Consider the following 14,661-nt stretch of genomic DNA (forward strand, 5'->3'; position numbering starts at 1 on the left):
CCTGAATTAGCCTGTAGCTTAGGTCACTGTCTTTATGCTATATGACCTCTTCACTCTAAACTTGAAGAAAGACTCATCTCCTATCTTTTGCAAATGATTCTAGAAAAAATAGACTGAGCTTGAGTTGTGGAGCCGGTTGGTCCAGATCTTGGAGGTGTGTCTGAGTACACAGTTTTCCCTCATTAATGAGCAATCAGAGGCCACTAGATCCATTTATCCTTTACTCATTTATTCAAAAATCGAATGCCTACTATGTGCTAGGCACTGCTACTGGGGCTGAGAATACAGTAGTAAATAGAAAGGAGGCTTGGCTTTCTAATGCATTTTGCCTTGAAGAGGTGGGTTTTATGGACCTGATAGTTAAGCTTTTAAAACATTCTGACAAAGTCTGGGCTTACAGATGAAGAAGAAGGAGAAGCATGAGAAGGAGAAGGAGAAGAGGAAGAGGAAGAGGAGGAAGAGGAAGAAGAGGAAGAGGAAGGAGAAGAGGAAGAAGAAGAAAGAAGGAGAGGAAGAAGAAGGAAGTTAGTTTGCAAATGGGAAGCATGCAGGATTTCTTCCCTCATGCTCTTTTCCTTAAAAAAAAATAGCTAAAAAAGGGAAAGTGCAGAAAAAGAAAATAGAAATGGTAGCCCTTTCAGATAAACAAAAATGCCTATTCTATATTTTATAAGAAATAAAGAACCTTAATCAAAACACTACCCATAAAGAGAATAATTCAGGATCAGGCAGAACACTGAGAAATTTAGTATTTGAAACATATTCAGGATTAAGAATACTGATTTTCATGAGTTGAGAGCTACTTTTCTTCAATCAAAATTTCTAAAACAATAAGTAATAGTCTATCAACAGACAGGAGTCAGCATGTGGTACGGTTGTTATTTATACTTTAAAATGTTAAGTTAGCTGAAATCCAGGGAGTGTTTTAACTGTCGTTCCTGCAGAGAAAAATGTCAAAGAGAAAATCCTCAAGTTACTCAGAGGCTGTGAGGGCTGTAATACATGATTAGAACCCAAGCTTGTCCATCAAAGACAGCCTGTGGCCCAGAGTGAGAGCTCTGGAGAGCTATACCAGGCTTGCTGCTCACAGGCACTGTTTTCAACATCAGGTAAAGTAAATTTAAGAATTGCAAACTACGAAAATAGATGTGGACAATAAGTCCCCCATTTTTAATCAAACAACAGTTATCATGCCTTTCTGTGAAGGCACAGATGGTAGTAGTTAACAGATTTCTTCCATAATCGTTAAAATGAAAGCATGGAGCCAGATTGCACTAATTGAAGAAGAACATACTTGCCAAAACATAGTAACTTTTAATTGTTACTCTATCTACCCTTTCTAAGAAGCAAGATTGAAAGGGCGAGTGACTCTGGAAAGCCAAACACAACTCAATGCAAAGCTGAAACACACTCATACAGAAAATTCCATAAGACTTGGAATAGCAGAGACACCATAAATTCACATGTACAAAAGTGAACTCTTGTTCACACCGCCTTTCACACAAGTTCCTTCCTCAGTGTTCCCCAGCCCAAGCAGTAGCACCACAAACTACCAAGCTGCCTGAGCTACCATTCTGGCAATCAACTTCAGTTCCTCACATTCTTCTGCACCTGGACACCTAACCCATCATTCACCCAATAGCAAATTCTGCTGATTCTATAACAAGAAAGCATCTTGAATCCATCTGTTTTTCTTGCCACTACATTAGCATATTTCACCTAAAGGAAGAAAGAGTAACATAGATGTACGTTACAAGAGTATCTGGATGAAGATAACATCATATGGAGATGCTACAATTATTTTATGCACAATAAGTGGCACTCAATTAAAAAAATACTAGGAAAGACAAGAAACAGGATTTTATAGCTAAAATCCATAAAACTACCATAATTTCCAAGTAGTGGGTGATGGGCATAAATAATATTCGGGGATATCAGCAACAACTGTAATGTGGTATGAAAAGATCCATGATTTGATTGATGACAGTCACAGATTCTGCTAAAAACCACTGTAGTTTGCTGTCTACATTCATAATTGAAGGAAAGCCTAGCTTTGCAGTTAGAGTGGATGTAAATAAAGATGTCATTAAAACAAAAACAAAGAAATAGACCTACATCTAAATGAGATATTGGGCTTAGACAATGAAAAATCTAAAATAACTCTAATTATTATGTGTAGAAAATAGAGGAAAAGATGATGGAAGTAAATTAAAAGATGAATTTCTTCAGATTGTGGGAGTCACTAATAAAGAACACAATATAAATTCTAGAATTGAAAAATACCATAACTAATATGAAATCCTTAATAAATGGATTTGTATATTTGATATGGAAGAAAACAGACTTTCCTCTGAGAAGCATCACATGAAAACCCTGGATTAGGAGCCTTCAAGAGCTAAGGAATCAGTGGCATACCACTGAGGAAGCTCAGATCTGTTTGTGTGCAAACTCAAGATGTACAGCCCAGGTCCATCCCTATTTATTACTTACAGCATAACACTGTTTCTAACCAGAAGTAGCGATTCTCTAGTAGAGAAGAAATAGGCTACTTCAGTGGAGAGAATATCCCATTGCTTCTATTAAACCTATTAAATAATTTCAAACAAGTTCTGATTGACCTTGAAATATGAGCATTTTTCTCTTACAGGGCTGTGAGGAGACATTGTTTTCTATTTGTTTGTTTAATTGTAGCTCCTGGGTTGTCACTGTGTAAAGAAACTTTCAAATACAGAGGACTATCTCTCAGGCACTTTGCTGTTTGTCTTGTCTCTGTGACACATTCAGATCAGGTTCCAGATCCTCGTAAAAATGTAACATTTTTAGTCTTAATGAGCCTCTTGAAATGGAAGCAGGGACTACAGAGGCAGATGATTTATACATACAGCCTACAACCACACTGACAGAATACAGAGCACATATTTGTTGAAGAGGCTCATTCTGTCCACACTCAGCTCCAAACCAATCCCTGCAGGTGCTAGCTGAGCATTGGCGCTCACTACCTATAAAGGGACCCAAAGATGGGAAACACAATGGTCAACGGAGAATAAATGGGGTAGAGGACAGGTTCCCAGAGAAGAAACCACAGCAAAAAGGTGCATATATACACATACAAGAGGTGAAAAGGAAAAGGAGATGAGACTAGTCATTCATTTGTCACCAAGCAAAAGGAATAAGATTGAGTAACAAACTGCATTGGAAAGGATCTTCATAGATCGTTTCAACCCTACTCTGATTAAGACAAGAATTGTTCTGTTTGTTCCATTTTGGTTTTGTTTTTTCAAAATATTAGTCTAGGCTAATACTGAACGTGAACAACAAGCATTTTCATTTTTGTCTCATAAATTTGCCCTGTGATAGCTCTTCTATACCTAACATCTCGGAATACCTCCTCCTGCTATCAGAGAATTCAGAAGTGTGAGATTTGGGATATTTTTTAAAACTTTTATATATGTATCATCTCATCAAATCCTCAAAAAGGTATTTCTTCTAGTTTCCTAGATATCTAAACGAAGCAGAGAAACAAAATAATGTATTATGGACATTCAGAGTCTTCCTTATTTGTCCCTACTCAACCCTAGCTCCCATCTCTATTTTGGTCAGGTGAGCCAGTCACCTTGGTATCACTGGGACTGAATTCCTGTCTTGTCCCTCTATTTATGGTAAATATTGTAGGAGAGTTAATGAAGCACCCATCTAAATCCATTGTACCCTTGTCTTTTTCAACTATCAAGACTGGAAAGCTGAAAATGCACCCTCCCCAGACTTTCTTTATTGACTATGTGACACATTTCTTACCAATGAGATCTATGCAAACACCCAGAAATTTCTGTGAAAGAATTTGCTTTTCTGATAAACGGCAGGGGGGTGAAAGTGGGGAACAAGGTGTGTGGGGAGAGGTCCACGCCACTAGGAATATTTTATCACCAACGTTTTTTTAAATTGCCAGCTTGTGGTGATAATGAAAAGCCCATGAACTCTTAGTTATATTTACTATTTTTAAAATTATGCAGACAATGTACCCCTCACTGCACCTGGGCAGACCACTTCCTTTACCCCCCTACCTTGGCATGTCTCTGCTCCTGACACAGGTATCACTCTTTCCTCCTCACTGCCTGCAATCAGACATTTGGCTGGAGCTGGAGCTGCAATTGCCATCTTGTAACCATAAGGGAAAAGCCAAAAAATCACAGACACTACCCCACTGACATCCTCTGTCCTCTAATAATAAAATACTAGCAACCATCCTCCCAAGATATCTGGTACTTGAAAAAAATAAAACCTCCAACTTTTATAAGGCACTAGATATTCATAGTTATCTGTTGTTACACCTAAACGTGATCCTTACATTTCAGATGTCTCTTGTAAGGTGTACATAATTGGGTTTTACTTTTTATTCAGACGGACAATTTTATTTTTTAATTTTGATATTTAATCCATTAATACTCATGTTATTATGGCTCTATTTGAACTTGTATCTACAATCATACAACTTGGTTTCTGTTGTTATCCTTTGTTTTAGCCTACCTAGATGACCTCCTTTGGTTTTCTTAATTAGTTTTATTCCTTTATTATCTCATTTCCAAATATATTAGGCTGTGAATTATAAATCCTTTTACTATTCTTTCAGTGGTTACTGTAGAGATTACAACAGACGTCCTTACCTTGTTAGAATCAACTATTAATTAGTGCTTCTACCACTTTTCAGACAAGTTTAGGTTCTTTAATGCAGTTCACTGCATTCTCCCACTTTGGGTGATTCTGTCATTCAATTTGATGCTACAAATACTTTACAATATTGGAATATATTTTCACAAGGCATAATTAGCATTGTTTAATACAGTCAATATGCATTCACTTATATGTAAACACATATTTACAATTTTCTTGCTCCCTTCCCTCCCTTCATTTTTGTTTTTCTGTTGGGGAAATTTCCTCTTTGTCTGAAGAACTTCCTTGTAATGCCAGTCTACTAATGACAAAGTCCCTTTGTTTTTGCTTCTCTAGAACTATATTTATTTTGTTCCCACTTTTGAAAAATATTTTGCCAGGTATAGAATTCTAGGTTGACAGATGTTCTCTTTTATCTCTTTCTTACCATTCTTTTCGAAAAGAGATAGTAAAAAGATACAATATTAACAATATTAACACTATATAAGTTTAAAAAAATCCTTACATGCTATCTTATTTGAGAAAACTTGCATATAATTTTGGTCTTTTGAAATGTGAACCTCAATGGAATCAGAGATGAGCAAACCTCCTGCATCCCTCTCCAACCCAGAAAAGCTCCAGACATGTACCATCATCCCGCCATGATATGTATACACTAAACTTCATTAAAGCAAATTTCGATTTACCTTTTTATTATTTTATGGTTGTAAGAACTTTTATGATTGGAATTAAGTACTGATATCCAGGATAATATGTTTTGTTATCAGAGTGCCTTTACCTATTCCTTGTTTCCAGCAAATCTAAGTATACTTGTTAGTTAATGGTCCTCATACCAAGAAAAATGTGCAGGAATCATCCATGTTTCACTTACAAGTAGTCAATCTGCCTAGTTCATTCTCAGACCAATGAGAGCACTTGAAGTACAAATAAATATCTTCCAGAACTAGAGTGAAATAAGGCCTAGGCACAAGAATTTCTAACCTTGAATACAGAAATAAAAAGAACACATCTGTATTTCCACTATGTTCTCATGAGAATGCCAGATGATTGTTTCTGGGCAACTAACCTATTCTTACCTATGCTTACATACATGCATTGTTTATCCCCACCTGATCTGTTACTGAATAGTTTTGTGAAAATCAAAACATATTTCCAATTATCCCAATGAGAATTCTGTTTAAATGAACCATGGGTTAAATCATTTTCTAAATGAAAGAGGCTTTCAAATTAGTTTTCAGACACACAGATGGCCAGTAGTATAGCAGATATTAGTCACATTAGTGCGTTCTGGGCTTTCCTTTACTCTTTCTTTCCCTATCTATTAGGATTTAATCAAAGGGTTTGAAAGTATCAATTCCTTGTTAATATATTAAACCAAGGCTGATTGATAACTCTCCGTGGGAACATTTTTTTTTTGCAAGTCTTTCTCACTAGATTACACCTTGCCTGATAACTTCACTGAAACTTGCAATATGAATAGCAACACTTGACCTCTCTGTATTTATATTAACCAATCTGCCATCCTTCCAGGCAGTGCACAGGGTACCAAACTGAAGAACATCAAGACTTCCCCAATGCTTCAGCAAGCAAAGCACTAGGCTTGATCACTATACACAAGTGATCCCACTGGGCTGCCTTTCTCTAGACAACCCACCCAACTTGGTCAGCATTAATTCAAGAATGCATAGTGTAATGGGACTAATGCAGGATGGAAAGGCTGACAAGCCAGATCTAATTCTTAGCTGTGTCTTACAAACTGTGTGGTCATAGGCATACTTCTTAATCACCTATATCTCAGTTTCCTTACTACCAAAATAAGCATTAATATATGTTATATAGTTTTTGAGAATTATTTTAAAATTCTATGTGGATCTACTTATAAGCTCTAAATAATGTAAAAAGTGAAGAATGGTATTTATGTTACTATTATTCTTATTATGTCTGCAAGGTTAATATAAAAGTACAGCTAGTTATCTCAAAGAGTTATATAGTATAACTGTCTATGCTACAACCAGTTACCCAGTTCTTTCAAGAAATATGCTATGTGAAATAGCTCACTGCAACAAAATAATTCAATTCCTATAAGCTTTATAGAAGGTATATTTCTATTTATGAACCTAATTTAAATCCTGCTGTATTTAAATTGTGGTTAACTGTATTCCAGGAAATAGCCACTTTGAAAATAGGTATGTGTTCATTAAGGAAACAAAACTGCATTAATCTCACCATTACTCTTACACTGATTTCTCATCTGTATTCAAAGCTGTGTTCAAAGGAAGTCAACATGGTAAAAATGCACTAGAAAGTGAGAATTGAATAAATTAGGTTCTATGACCCAAACCATGCCTCTAAAAGTGATTAAGGTATCTTGTACTCACAAAATAAACTCTGGGATCAAAAATGAATACTAAATCACCTGCATTATTAAAGACTGGCATCTAAAGGCTGAATGCTTTCGTCTCGCAAACCAAAAAATGATATTTTCTAATTCTTTCTTCCTTCCTTCCTTCCTCCCTCCCTCCCACGCTTTCTTTCTCTTTCTTTCTTTTTTTCTTTCTTCCTTCCTTTCTTTTCTTTCTTCCCCCTTCTTTCCTCCCTCCCTCTGTCCCTTCCTCCCTCCCTTCCTTCCTTCCCTTAACAGTTCTCTTTCTTAAAGCTATTTTACTCAACCATTCATTATCTGACTTTATCCATAAAGTCACACTTGACTCCCAGAAGGCCAAGTGCTATCTGCTACAGGAATCTGAGGTTGCACAAGGGATTTCCTCTATGGCAGTGACAGGCAACAGATTGCAGTATACCAACCACTGATTGGTTAAAACATCTGTGGAGAGTAAGTTCATTTACACCACACATCAAACCCCTCCAGTGCGTGAGAAAATGTGAAAGTAGAAGAGTGTCTAAGAATAAAGTATTGCTACAAGTTGGAATTGCCAAAAAAAAAAAAAAAAAAGGATTGTATCAAAGCCTGATCTACTTGACCTTGCCTAGGGCTGCTGATGCCATTAACATCAGATCATAGATTGTTAATCATAGTTAAGCAACATGTTATATAAGAGAAGCTGCTTAGTATCTTTGAGCCTTGGTTGCCCTCTCAGTAAAAGTTTCTGAAATCTCTTCCATGTGTATAGCACTCCATATGCCTTATCTTATCTGGTATCCCTCTATCTATTTAGGGTTTGTTAGAGTCAAATATATATGTTGGTATATATTCTTAACTGTCAATTGTTACCAAATATAAGTAGTAAATATTAAGGGTAGGGATGGGGAAAGTTTACCAGCTATTAAAATATTAATGAAAGGACCAGTTTTTTTTTCTACTTTGGCCTAACTAAAATATAAAGAACTAGTATAGTGTCTACAACAGAATAGATACTGGATAAATATTTGTAAAATCAATTAATGTATTTATTAACTAGAAAATAATGCCTGGTCAAAATATTTCAATAGTAATTAAGAATGGCACTCATCAATGTTTTTATGATACAACAGGTTAGTTCATATTGTGGCAAATGCTTTTTAACAATGAGTCCACAGACACTATTACCTATACTTATAGCCACAGGAAAAATCTCTGACACCTTTAAAATATTCCCTGGAGTCAGTTGTAGAAGTAGTCACATGCTCACCTTACATAAGGTTCAATATATAGCCTCCACAGTGGTGTAATATCAGGGATTGAAGAACTCTGAATCATTTTCTTTTCCTGTCCCCTGTATCTCTGCAACCTGCAAGTTAAATATTTCAATTACTTGTAGTAAAGGCGAAGCCTTTGATTCTACAGTCAAAAAAATAGTTTAAGATATTACTAATAGAAGTACCATCGAATTAATTCTATAAGTCACAAGTTACTAAAACAAGGGTATTTATTAAATTATAATATGGGAAATAAATTCTGCCTCAGATTAGAAAATTAGCAAATAAATTTCTATTAATAGAGATTTTCAAAGCCATAAGGCATATATAAAAAGAGTATGTTTTGTACTTCTCAAGTTGCAAATAGCAAAATATGCTGGAAAATATTTTACCAGTAGAGAAAAACAAGAAATGAGCACATAATTTTATTAACCAAATGCAGCTTTCAGAGATGTATTCAGCAAATATTAGGAAGGGGCCCACAAAGGCAACAGTGACGACGAGGAGGAGACAAGTTGTCGCATCAAGAATTTCCAAAATGGGGCTTCCCTGGTGGCACAGTGGTTGAGAGTCCGCCTGCCGATGCAGGGAACGCAGGTTCGTGCCCCGGTCCGGGAAGATCCCACATGCCGCGGAGCGGATGGGCCCGTGAGCCATGGCCGCTGAGCCTTTGCGTCCGAAGCCTGTGCTCCGCAACGGGAGAGGCCACAACAGTGAGAGGCCCGCGTACCGCAAAAAAAAAGAATTACCTTTCTAGGTTCTTTCTATGAGGTCTCATTAATATTCACAAAAACAAAGGCCCAGAAATGTTAAGCACCTTTTATGCAAGATTGGAAGAACTAGGTTTTCGTAAGACAAAGCCCAAAGTCATTCAGTCAAGCCACCCTCTTTCTCTCATCCTTGATGAGAATTGAGGGATTTGGCTTTGTTTTGCTTTGTCTTATCTTAGTTTGGGGATTAACAGAAATACCAAGAATACAGTAAGCTTCTTCTCTTGCTATTTTGCTATTTTAAATAATATAATTTAAATAATATAATTTTTCTGGTTATTAAAAACCTATACTAGAAAAATAAGGAAAATAGTGCAACAGAAAGAAAAATGACTGGGAATGCCACTATGCAGATATAATCAATATGAACATTTCAGTACCTGTTCTCTTTTTATGTATATGTATATGTGTATGTGTATTTGTTTATATGTGTATATATATATATCTTCTTTAAAACGTTGTGACCTTTTACTTACATTTTCCTTTGTGATTATATTTTTTAAAAATAGGATTTCTAATGGAGGCCTTACTTCTACTTTTTTGTTATACTACCATTCTTTAACCATTTCCCTTTTTTTCGGCCTTTACTTTGTTTCAAACTTCGTTTACATTACTTCTCTTGCCTTCATTTTTCAAAGTTATTTCCTCACCTAGAAGTCAGCAACTGTGCTATTTAATCCATGAAAATATCAATATTTTTGAAGAAAATTCTCTTGCAAAAAATTTAAAGAAAAGGTGGAAAATGTTTATTTCTCACAACTCATTAGTTGTGAGTTTGATGAAAAGGCACACACACACACACATATATATATATATATTTTTTTTTAACATCTTTATTGGAGTATAATTGCTTTACAGTGGTGTGTTAGTTTCTGCTTTATAACAAACTGAATCAGTTATACATATACATATGTTCCCATATCTCTTCCCTCTTGCATCTCCCTCCCTCCCACCCTCCCTATCCCACCCCTCTAGGTGGTCACAAACCACCCAGCTGATCTCCCTGTGCTATGTGGCTACTTCCCACTAGCTATCTATTTTACGTTTGGTAGTGTATATATGTCCATGCCACTCTCTCACTTTGTCACAGTTTACCCTTCCTCCTGCCCATATTCTCAAGTCCATTCTCTAGTAGGTCTGTGTCTTTATTCCCGTCTTACCCCTAGGTTCTTCATGACTTTTTTTTTCCCCTTAGATTCCATATATATGTGTTAGCATACAGTATTTGTTTTTCTCTTTCTGACTCACTTCACTCTGTATGACAGACTCTAGGTTCATCCAGCTCACTACAAATAACTCAATTTCATTTATTTTTATGGCTGAGTAATATTCCATTGTATATATGTGCCACAACTTCTTTATCCATTCATCTGTCGATGGACACTTAAGTTGCTTCCATGTCCTGGCTATTGTAAATAGAGCTGCAATGAACATTATGGTACATGACTCTTTTTGAATGATGGTTTTCTCAGGGTATATGTCCAGTAGTGGGATTGCTGGGTAGTATGGTAGTTCTATTTTTAGTTTTTTAAGGAACCTTCACACTGTTCTCCATAGTGGCTGTATCCATTTACATTCCCACCAACAGTGCAAGAGTTTTCCCTTTTCTCCACACCCTCTCCAGCATTTATTGTTTGTAGATTTTTTGATGATGGCCATTCTGACTGGTGTGAAGTGATACCTCATTGTAATTTTGATTTGCATTTCTCTAATGATTAGTGATGCTGAGCACCCTTTCATGCGTTTGTTGGCAATCTGTATATCTTCTCTGGAGAAATGTTGATTTAGGTCTTCGGCCCATTTGGGGATTGGGTTGTTTGTCTTTTTGATATTGAGCTGCATGAGCTGCTTGTATATTTTGGAGATTAATCCTTTGTCAGTTGCTTCATTTGCAAATATTTTCTCCCATTCTGACGGTTGACTTTTTGTCCTGTTTATGGTTTCCTTTGCTGTGCAAAAGCTTTTAAGTTTCATTGGGTCCCATTTGTTTATTTTTGTGTTTATTTCCATTTCTCTAGGAGGTGGGTCAGGAAGGATCTTGCTGTGATTTATGTCATAGAGTGCTCTGCCTATGTTCTCCTCTAAGAGTTTTATAGTGTCTGGCCTTACATTTAGGTCTTTAATCCATTTTGAGTTTATTTTTCTGTATGGTGTTAATGGAGTGATCTAATTTCATTCTTTTACATGTAGCTGTCCAGATTTCCCAGCACCACTTATTGAAGAGACTATCTTTTCTCCATTGTATATCCTTGCCTCCTTTGTCATAGATTAGTTGACCATAGGTGTGTGGGTTTATCTCTAGGCTTTCTATCCTGTTCGATTGATCTATATTGCTGCTTTTGTGCCAGTACCATATACTATCTTGATTACTGTAGTATAGTCTGAAGTCCGGGAGCCTGATTCCTCCAGCTCCATTTTTCTTTGTCAAGATTGCTTTGGCTCTTCAAGGTCTTTTGTGTTTCCATACAAAATGTGCAATTTTTTGTTCTAGTTCTGTGAAAAATGTCATTGGTAGTTTGATAGGGATTGCATTGAATCTGTAGATTGCTTTGGGTAGTAGAATCATTTTCACAATGTTGATTCTTCCAATCTGAACATGGTATATCTCTCCATCTATTTGTATCACCTTTAATTTCTTTCAACAGTGTCTTATAATTTTTCTGCATACAGGTCTTCTGTCTCCTTAGGTAGGTTTATTCCTAGGTTTTTATTCTTTTTGTTGCAATGGTAAATGGGAGTGTTTTCTTGATTTCACTTTCAGATTTTTCATCATTAGTGTGTAGGAATGCCAGAGATTTCTTTGCATTAACTTTGTATCCTGCTACTTTACCAAATTCATTGATTAGCTCTAGTAGTGTTCTGGTGGCATCTTTAGGATTCTCTATGTATAGTATCATGTCATCTGCAAACAGTGACAGCTTTACTTCTTTTTTCCGATTTGGATTCCTTTTATTTCCTTTTCTTCTCTGATTGCTGTGGCAAAAACGTCCAAAACTATGTTGAATAAGAGTGGTGAGAGTGGGCAACCTTGTCTTGTTCCTGATCTTAGTGGAAATGCTTTCAGTTTTTCACCATTGAGGACGATGTTGGCTATGGGTTTGTCATATATGGCCTTTATTATTTTGAGGAAAGTTCCCTCTATGCCTACTTTCTGGAGGGTTTTTACCATAAATGGGTGTTGAATTTTGTCGAAAGCTTTCTCTGCATCTATTGAGATGACCATATGGTTTTTCTCCAATTTGTTAATATGGTGTATCACATTGATTGATTTGCATATATTGAAGAATCCTTGCATTCCTGGAATAAACCCCACTTGATCATGGTGTATGATCCTTTTAATGTGCTGTTGGATTCTGTTTGCTAGTATTTTGTTGAGGATTTTTGCATCTATGTTCTTCAGTGATATTGGCCTGTAGTTTTCTTTCTTTGTGACATCCTTGTCTGGTTTTGGTATCAGGGTGATGGTGGCCTTGTAGAATGAATTTGGGAGTGTTCCTCCCTCTGCTATATTTTGGAAGTGTTTGAGAAGGATAGGTGTTAGCTCTTCTCTAAATGTTTGATGGAATTCACCTGTGAAGCCATTTGGTCCTGGGCTTTTGTTTGTTGGAAGATTTTTAGTCACAGTCTCAATTTCAGTGCTTGTGATTGCTCTGTTTACATTTTGTATTTCTTCCTGGTTCAGTCTTGGAAGGTTGTGCTAGTTCTAAGAATTTGTCCATTTCTTCCAGGTTGACCATTTTATTGGCATAGAGTTGCTTGTAGTAATCTCTCATGATCCTTTGTATTTCTGCAGTGTTGGTTGTTACTTCTCCTTTTTCATTTCTAATTCTATTGATTTGAGTCCTCTCCCTTTTTTTCTTGATGAATCTGGCTAATGGTTTATCAATTTTGTTTCTCTTCTCAAAGAACCAGCTTTTAGTTTTATTGATCTTTGCTATCATTTCCTTCATTTCTTTTTCATTTATTTCTGATCTGATCTTTATGATTTCTTTCCTTCCCTAACTTTTGGTTTTTTTGTTTTTCTTTCTCTAATTGCTTTAGGTATAAGGTTAGGTTGTTTATTTGCGATGTTTCTTGTTTCTTGAGGTAGGATTCTATTGCTATAAACTTCCCTCTTAGAACTGCTTTTGCTGCATCCCATAGGTTTTGGGTGGTGGTGTTTTCATTGTCATTTGTTTCTAGGTATTTTTTGATTTTCTCTTTGATTTCTTCAGTGATCTCTTGGTTATTTAGTAGTGTATTGTTTAGCCTCCATGTGTTTTTATTTTTCACAGATTTTTTTCCTCTAATTGATATCCAGTCTCATAGCATTGTGGTCAGCAAAGATACTTGATACGATTTCAATTTTCTTAAATTTACCAAGGCTTGATTTGTGACCCAAGATATGATCTATCCTGGAGAATGTTCCATGAGCACTTGAAAGTGTATTCTGTTGTTTTTGGATGGAATGTCCTATAAATATCAATTAAGTCCATCTTGTTAAATGTATCATTTAAAGCTTGTGTTTCCTTTTTTATTTTCATTCTGGATGATCTGTCCATTGGTGAAAGTGGTTGTTAAAGTCCCCCACTATGATTGTGTTACTGTCAATTTCCCATTTTATGGCTGTTAGCAGTTGCCTTATGTATTGAGGTGCTCCTATGTTGGGTGCATAAATATTTACAATTGTTATATCTTCTTGGATTGATCCCTTGATCATTATGTAGTGTCCTTCTTTGTCTCTTGTAATAGTCTTTATTTTAAAGTCTATTTTGTCTGATATGAGAATTGCTACTCCAGCTTTCTTTTGATTTCCATTTGCATGGAATATCTTTTTCCATCCCCTCACTTTCAGTCTGTATGTGTCCCTGAGTCTGAGGCGGGTCTCTTGTAGACAGCATATATACAGGTCTTGTTTTTGTATCCATTCAACCAGTCTTTGTCTTTTGGTTGGAGCATTTAATTCATTTACATTTAAGGTAGTTATCGATATGTATGTTCCTATTACCATTTTCTTAATTGTTTTGGATTTGTTATTGTAGGTCTCTTCCTTCTCCTGTGTTTCCCGCCTAGAGAACTTCCATTAGCATTTGCTGTAAAGCTGGTTTGCTGGTGCTGAATTCTCTTAGCTTTTGCTTGTGTGTAAAAGTTTTAATTTCTCTGTCAAATCTGAATGAGATCCTTGCTGGGTACAGTAATCTTGGTTGTAGGTTTTCCCCTTTCATCACTTTAAATATGTCCTGCCACACCCTTCTGGCTTGCAGAGTTTCTGGTGAAAGATCAGCTGTTTACCTTATGGGGATTCCCTTGTATGTTATTTGTTACTTCTCCCTTTCTTCTTTTAATATTCTTTGTATTTAATTTTTGATAGTTTGATTGATATGTGTCTTGGTGTGTTTCTCCTTGGATTTATCCTATATGGTACTCTCTGTGCTTCCTGGACTGGATTGACTATTTCCTTTCCCATATTAGTGACGTTTTCAACTATAATCTCTTCAAATATTTTCTCAGTCCCTTTCTTTTTCTCTTCTTCTTCTGGGACCCCTATAATTCGAATGTTGGTGCGTTTAATGTTGTCCCAGAGGTCTCTGAGACTGTCCTCAATTCT

The 14,661-nt window shown here is 36.2% G+C and overlaps 1 protein-coding gene across 5 annotated transcripts in view; it reads right to left on the reverse strand.

Moving 5' to 3' along the window:
- The window catches only part of L1TD1 (LINE1 type transposase domain containing 1), a 1,087,927-nt gene that overhangs the window by 630,826 nt on the left and 442,440 nt on the right, over positions 1–14,661 (reverse strand). For 4 of the 5 annotated variants that reach the window (XM_089903542.1, XM_089903540.1, XM_089903541.1 and 1 more), the window contains one exon: positions 8,298–8,396. The exons of the other annotated variant lie outside the window; for it this stretch is intronic. The gene's annotated coding sequence lies outside the window, so the exon portion shown is untranslated. The remainder of the gene's footprint in view (positions 1–8,297; positions 8,397–14,661) is intronic. 5 annotated transcript variants of the gene reach the window in all.

The sequence above is a fragment of the Delphinapterus leucas genome, chromosome 21 (assembly GCF_059928025.1).
Source record: "Delphinapterus leucas isolate spDelLeu-1000000601 "Yukka" chromosome 21, BTC_Dleu_Yukka2, whole genome shotgun sequence".
Taxonomy (NCBI): domain Eukaryota; kingdom Metazoa; phylum Chordata; class Mammalia; order Artiodactyla; family Monodontidae; genus Delphinapterus; species Delphinapterus leucas.